Genomic DNA, 6597 nt, shown 5'->3' with positions numbered 1-6597 from the left:
GGCACCTTTTGGGATGAGCACTGGGTGTTGTATGGAAACCAATTTGACAGTAAATTTCATATATTAAAAAATAAAAAAAAAATAAAAAAATAAAAAAATAAAAATAAAAAAAAAAAGAAAGCAATGCTGAAAACTATGAAATATTTAGTGATTAACCAAAAAAAAAAAAAAAAAAAAAAAAAAAACAAAGGCCTGTGGTGTTAAACAGGAAATTTTCACTTTCAAAGTCATGTGAGGAGCAAAATTGTTCCACACATAAATTCTGAATATTTTTACCATAGTGAGGACAATCTTCTCAGAATACCATTCACCCTGACTTCAGTATTAATTGTCAGCAATTTCACTTGCTATTCTAAGAGCTAAAATCCAACTTCAATTAAGAAACCAGAACCTGTGGAGATGAGCGAGTTGGGTGATAAATGTTTCTTCATTTCTAGCAACTATTGGATTTCCTCTTTCACTCAAAGAACGAGGAAGCAGGCAAATCTCCCAGGCTGAGCTTTTTGGGGTGAGATTTTTCCCACAACTCTATACCTAATTATCTGTGTGGACCATCAGCAGAGATTCTGAAGGTACTGCTATTGAAACTGACCTGGTACGCATCCCAGGTCTTAAGGATGAATGAATAAATAACTTTGCTGAATGCTGCTGAATATGTGATAATGTAATTAGTATTCCTGCCAACGGAATTGAAAATGAGATGTTGCATCTCTAGGGACTTTTGTACTTCTCTGTAAATAGTTTCTCTTAAAATGCACAAGATACATATGAGCTAAGCAAAAAGGTTCACTCTAAATTAAAATGCTATTATGCTACAGATGATGTGGATGAAGGGCTTACTGAATTGTCACTCCTGGATTGACAGGGAAAAGCCATCATTTACATATTTTCTGAGCACATTGAGCCCCAAAGGCATTTGGTTTCTTCAAATGATGAAATGAAAAAAAAGCCATTTGGGTTAGAAATAACCCACTAGAGGAACACAGTGATGACCCATGGCTAGTATTGCCGTGACTATAAAAATAAGCCTAAAAATTTATTTGACACTAAGGAGAAGGAAAACAAACTGTTTGTAATTGGTTACTTTCTTCTAGATTTCAAAATGAGGACCTTAAAAGATGTAATGTTTCAAAATCATCACAGATTGCTGCCTCGATTTGTTTAAAACATTAAGGCACTTACCATATTGGCACCAAATCAAGTTAATCTAATCAATTTCCCCCTGGATACTTCAGTAACTTAGCATTTAAATGTTAATCAGTTCCATTCGGATTATTTACATACAGGTGCATAGGAAATAATCCAATGGATTGTTGCCCAATATTTGCTAGCTAAAACTGCAAAGAGAAGAATTATTTTTTCTTCCTTCCAGAGCATTTGCAAAGGATGAGTGAACTTCCTTCAGACTCAGCAGGACTTCCTCAGTCTGGCTGTGTTTCAACTCAAAATGATTTCCTCCTCAGAAACAAGCACATGGATGCCAGTTCAATCTCTCACTAGAAACAAGGATAGAGATGTATGTCTCGTGGCTAAAGACTCAAATCAGAAAATATCTAGAGAGCAGCTGCTAGTGGGTCCAGTTCCTTTAATGGAATCACTATGAACCAAAATAAACAAAGGAAAACAGATCAAATACAGGGCCAAGAATCAGAAGAGTTGGACTAACATTGCCACAAATAAGCTCTGTGACACCGAGCAAGTCACATGAGTTGTCTGGGCTTCCGTTTCTGCCTGTGTAAAGGAAAACAATTTGAACTGGTTGCTCCATTTGTTCAAATACATTGGGTTCTTGCAATTTCCCAGCTTCCACTGGTGAGCTCCCTCACAGAATCTACATCCTGGTACACTGAAGTAGGTTTCTGAGTCTTTTTTGTTTAAATTGACACTGTCCTGGTTTGTTATTTTCAAAACTGACTGTGAAGAAAAGACTACAAGTCAGCATGAACTACCCCTTCTAATCCTACAAAGCTGGGGTCATTCTTGCTTAATTAGGATCCAGAGGCACATGTGAATAATTTATAAATTCATAAGGATTGGCCTATTTTCAGTATCTGTGGCTCTTATTAACTGAAGATCTTAAAAGTGGCATGTTATAAAAACTTCTGGTATTGGAGATGGCTGATCTGTGATCATTTTGCAGGTAGTAACAAAACTTACCCACACAGAGTACTATGCATTTTTGGCCTCATGGTCCCAAGATGGGGTGATTTTGCTCTACTTTGATTGCTTTCCCTTGCTAATCCTTATATATCCTAACCCAACCTTCTTTTGTTAAACCAGAAAGTTTGCTACATTCTACACAAATGTTCAGTAACATCAGCTTCCATTGGAAAAAGTGAACAGCTATTACTTACTGAGCCATCATATGTGACACTTACCTAGACTCTTTATGTGCAGACATTCTCTTTGTCTTTAGATTTCTGTAGCGCTCATGTCATTTCTCATCTCTGCTTCTTCCCTTCCTTCCTCTCGTGCATATTTCTTGACCATTTACCATGTGTCTGACCATATTCCAAGTGCTGGAGATAGAGTCTCTGCCTTCATGGAGTTTAGCTTCTACATAGATGACGAGCTCCCAGGAACCAGGGCCCGTTTTATTCCTTCCATTTGTTTTTGTTTTGCAGGCAGTAGAAAATAAATATTTGTTTAAAAACGAGGTTCTTGTCTTGAAGATGCAAAACTATAGAAATCTGGAAGCAATAAGACTAACTTCAGGTCTGTTATCAAGGTGATTAAAAATTGTTATGCAGCAACTCTCTAGATAATTCGATTAAATTAATGTGCTGTTTGCATCACTGAAGCTATAACTGCATTGCAAGGGCTGTGGTTAAACTAGTCAAGGATAACTGCGAAGTAAAACCTGTGCTTTTTAGAGTCCAACTCTCCTCCATTCCCCCTCCCTCCCTTCCTTCCTTTATTTTCTCCTTTTCTTCCAGAACCACCTAAATAGTTATTGTAATAGCATTTGCTGTGAACTTTGCATTATTCATCTTAAAAATATTATCATTTAAGAGATGAGCGGTAGAGGGAGGTGGCATTATATAGAAAATGATAGAATTTCAAATACTATGTATGATTTGGGAGTAGGGAAGCTTTATTGAGGTAAATGGCCTCAATAGCACTTGAAATTATACTACCAGAAGTGATCAACTGCTTTTAAAGAAAGACTCCACTGTTAATAATATCAAGGTAGAGAAGTGGTATAATAGTCATAATGTGGTCAAAATTTTACTTTTTAGCATAAGAATTTATGCTAGCAAGCATTTTCTAAACTCATCATACATTAACTTTTTGGAACGTTAATTCCAGAGCCTAATAACTCAGATATCTGAAGGCTTATTGGTTGGAAAGTTTGCTAAGGACAACCAAAAAAAAAAAAAAAAAGAAAAAGAAAGAAAAGGTGAAACAAATCTGTTTTTCTAAGGATATCTCCAACTGATCAAGCTTTCACTCCCAACTGCACACAGATTTCCTGACTTTCAATCTGACACCCATAAATATTCCAGCTCAGTGGGTCTTTGGGTTCCCCTGTCTCTATAAATATACCGTAGCTTTTGATTGTTTTATGATGGAAGTTTATTTTATTTTATTTTTGCCTGCACAGTTGGCTTTGTTTTTTTCTATGCTTTATAGACCCTTGTCTTTTTATTAGTTCAGTGTTCCCTGTTGATTTTGTGTTTTATATTCCTGCTGTCACCACCAGAACCTCACTGTAAACAAGAATGTTGTATCTCAGTGGGTTATTTTCTGTTAATGACCTGTGATACAGTATATAAATAAACCAGAGAGTCATCCACAGGTGCAGTTTATTAGAGTTATTGCACTGTGGCTTGGGTAATGTTCCTCGGTTCTTTAAAACTTTCCTGCTTTGAGAAGCAAAGGGGCCAGCTAGCTGGCAGTTTTGAAGAGAGAAAAATGAGCCTTTCACTTTGCGATGGATGGGAACCCAGCCTAATAATCATCATTTTAATTTCTCAGTGTCAACATCTAGGTTGCGGTATGACTTAAAAAAATTCCACTAAGCCAAATTACCCAGAAAAGCAGTCTGGCCCTAATAGCTGTCTTGAGCAGGAGTGGAGAGAACACACGATGGTCCCTCCCCACACATAAAAAATAAAACCACGGGAAAAAACACACACTCTACTGCTCAATTAGGACAAGAGGGATTGTTTTGGGTTACACGCAGGTGCATAATGAAGACCGATAATGATAGTTTATTAATGAATTCTCATAACCCCTGGTGAGGTAGGTATTATTAAGATTCAGGTTCACGTGGGGCAATGGAGACTAAGTAACTCACCCAGGGCCGCACGGTGAATCAGTCCCCTCCGTGGGAAACAGAGACACCAAGCAAGCCCCTGCCACACCTCGTGCTCTAACCACTAGATCGTGATCTGTCTTTGTCTTGGGATGAAATTAGCGAAGCAAATTGGAGCTGAAGAGTCCAGAGATAGAAGGAATATTTGGTGACGGTTTCAGAAGGGAATGGAGAGGCAGTGAAGGGCTCTAAGGACATTGTAATGTGCTTCACTGAACAGATAGGTGCTTCTGGCTTTGAAATACATTAGGAACTGATTCTGCCACACATCAGAAGCATTCAGGATCTGGAGCAGACAAGAGAAGGAGCAGAAGTGAAGTGACAAGTAGAGCAGAGGAGACTAATGTTCAGGACAGTCTATACTTTTATACAGTGTATGTACGACGTAATGTTCTGGGCAATCTACACTCCCATGCAGTGTACTTATAATTGAGCTCCAGAAAATTGTCTTGTTGGTCTTGCTGTATAGAGAATAAAGCTGCAGGCTTCCACCTTACTGTGAGCAGAATATTAGTAGATATTCCTTTCTTTCCCCCGTTTTCTTATTATTCATAGTAATATAAATATTTATGATTATCACTCATACTGAAAAAATTCTAAATTTTTGCCACAGGTATCCAGGATGACTGTGTACTGAACAAAAGCAGCCCATGTATAACCAATCCCCAGTAATTTCAGTTGGTTAATTAGTGCCTGCACGGCCATACCTGTCGCCAATATGATGAGTTTCACTTTGATGCCTCTCATTCTTCAAGTTTGTTACAGGTCCCTTATCAGGCAGACATACTTATTTCTCTTGGTCGTGTTTGTTCTGGAAATATTTCTGCTTAGTGGAACCCCACGATCAGTTAGCTCCACTGTTTTCTCAAATATATCAAAAGCATGCAATCTATGCCGTTGCATAAAATTAGTTTGGTGAGGTAGCATTCTGGAACAATTTATTCAAATGGACTAATTCAACTGAGAGTGAACTATGTTGACGCATAATCTTAGAAATAAAATACTAGCTCATAGATTACACAATAGTCAAGTCATAGCTATGTCCAGTTACATGTCCTATTGTCTTATTTGTCAGTAATGGTGTTGCCATTATTTAAGTCTAGGGGCATAATTATTGTTCATCTAGAGCATACCTGTTACTGGAGATGCTTCATGCTTTTCCTTTGTTGTTGGTTTAAATAAGAGAAGCAGGGCTGGCAGTGTGAAAATCACAGCTGACTTCTCTGGGTCCCTTATATACTTCATCACTCCAGTATTTCTCACCAGTGCATGCTCTGGGGAGATTGATGGTCAAGAAACCAAAGGCCTGCATCCATAAGAGCTTCTCTCTGTATGAGTTGTTTATGAGGTTTATCTCTTTATAGTCTCCTTAGTAATTATATACCAAGGCATGGTTAAGATGGTTAGAGAAATTATAATTATATATAATAATTAATAATAATATAATATAATATAATAATAAATGATTATAATAATGACTACAGCCTTTCTCACTTTATGGAAACAAATCATCATCTAATGATAAATCTAGCAACCATTTGGTATTAAAGTTTTTTAGGTTTTGTTTCCTGGCAAGAAGAAATACAATACTTGTCTACCACCAGGCAATCCATAATTTAAAAAGAAAAAAACAAAAAGGGACAGGTACATCAAATACTAACTATGATACTTTTTTAACAAATAATGTTTAAAAATGTTTATAAATCAGTGTCTGTCAGATGCATGTATGTGTCTCAGAACTTTATTCTTTATTGGCTGACTCAACTTGTCATGTTAGAATTTTACATTTTTATTATTTCATACCTAACTTTCATTTTTACTAATTTAATTTTTAATTTACTAAATAAGAACAGAGAAGGGGCACCTGGGGGACTCAGTCGGTTGGGTGTCTGACTTCGGCTCAGGTCATAGTCTCACAGTTTGTGGGTTCAAGCCTTACCTCCGGCTCTGTGCTAATAGCTTAGAACCTGGAGCCCGCTTCAGATTCTATGTCTCCCTCTCTCTCTGCCCCTCCCCTGCTCACACTCTGTCTCTCTCTCTCTGTGAAAAATAAATAAACTTAAAAAAAAAAACAAAGAAATGAAAATTCTTACTTTTTGTGTGCTCTGAGAAATGACTTCAGAGTGACATCTGACACAAATGTTTGTAAAGGCATGATTAAATGCATGTATGGATGTATATTAACACACATAATTTTTCTTAGTGATTTATATGCCATGTACTATTTCATTGAAAAATTAACACTTAATATAACAAAAAATTTCAGAAGGGCCTCCGGA

The sequence above is a fragment of the Panthera leo genome, chromosome B3 (assembly GCF_018350215.1).
Source record: "Panthera leo isolate Ple1 chromosome B3, P.leo_Ple1_pat1.1, whole genome shotgun sequence".
NCBI lineage: Eukaryota > Metazoa > Chordata > Mammalia > Carnivora > Felidae > Panthera > Panthera leo.
This window is presented reverse-complemented; position numbering follows the sequence as displayed.